We start from the raw sequence: 1,330 nt of genomic DNA on the forward strand, positions 1-1,330 counted from the left end.
GGCTTTTGAAAATCTAATAACATGGGCTTGAATGTTCTGCACGGAGTCCCAATGTTTTCTTTTGAGGTGTCTCTTCAAACGGGGAAACAAAAAAAAAGTCACTAGGAGCCAGGTCAGGACTATACGGGGGTGGGGACCACTGGGGTTCTGCTCCGGGCCAGGAAGTTGACGACGGTAAAGGCGGTGTGACTTGGTGCATTGTCGTGGTGGAGTTTCATTGAGTCTTTGATGCCACTTCGAACGCGGGCGACCCTGCGTTTCAGTCTCTTGAGCACTTCTAGATAAAATCCTGCGTTGACAGGTTGTCCTGGTGGCACAAACTCGAAATGGATGATTCCTCGAACGTCGAAGAAGACAATGAGCATGGTTTTGATTCGGGATTTGCTCATGCGCGCCTTTTGGGGTGGGGGGAGGATGAGGTGTGCCACTCCGCACTCTGCCTTTTGGATTCTGGATCGTATTCGAACATCCAGGATTCGTCTCCAGATACGACCGAGTCTAAAAAGTCCGGATCACTTTCACACAATGCCAACAACTCCTTGCAGCGCAAAACTCGAAGTTCTTTTTGTTCGTTCGTCAACACCTTCGGCACAAGCTTCGCACAGACCTTTCGCATTTGCAGATCTTCGGTCACTATCCCATGTACCGCAAATGTTGACATGTTTAGGGTGTCCGCGATTTGTTGAATGCTCACACGCCGGTCTGAGCAAACACGGTTAACGTTGTCGTCGGTCCTGGCCGTTGTTGGGCGTCCAGAACGGGGCTCGTCGGCGACCTCCTCCCGACCCTCCTTGAACGACTTGTGCCATTTTCCGACCTGGGATCTTGACAAATACTCCTGCCTGTAGGCTTCTTTCAGCATCTGGTAAGTTTCCGTAGCATTCTTACCCAACTTGACGCAAAATTTTATGGCATAGCGTTGTTCGAGCGAACCTTCCATCGCGCCGTGTTACAACTTGTAAAAACGTGCTTCACGCGGATCGACATCCACACGCTGTCACTGCTCGCAGCAGACTGACTCCGGGCGCGTTTGGAAGGACAGAGCACCCACTACTTTTTCCGCGCCGGTAGCGCGCGCTGCGATGGATTGTTGAGTCAGGGTAACATCATGCTCATTACTTTCATACTGAACCTTGTATGATGAACATTTCTCACCATACAGCAAAATTTACATGTTTTTCACATCCACTCCTTTGCAAACAGCTATTTACCACACTCACATACACTGCCTTTGGAACATGAACAAACAAATGCATACTACACCACAACAGAAGTATACCAACACACAAACAATACCTTCACAAAGAAAATAGGTAAACAAGTATTAATT

At 48.6% G+C, this 1,330-nt stretch overlaps 1 pseudogene; it reads right to left on the minus strand.

Moving 5' to 3' along the window:
• Positions 1 to 385: 385 nt before the first annotated feature.
• On the minus strand, positions 386 to 940 carry LOC145678955 (protein GVQW3 pseudogene; annotated as a pseudogene).
• Positions 941 to 1,330: the final 390 nt, after the last annotated feature.

The sequence above is a fragment of the Thermobia domestica genome, chromosome 1 (assembly GCF_964235325.1).
Source record: "Thermobia domestica chromosome 1, izTheDome1.hap1.1, whole genome shotgun sequence".
NCBI lineage: Eukaryota > Metazoa > Arthropoda > Insecta > Zygentoma > Lepismatidae > Thermobia > Thermobia domestica.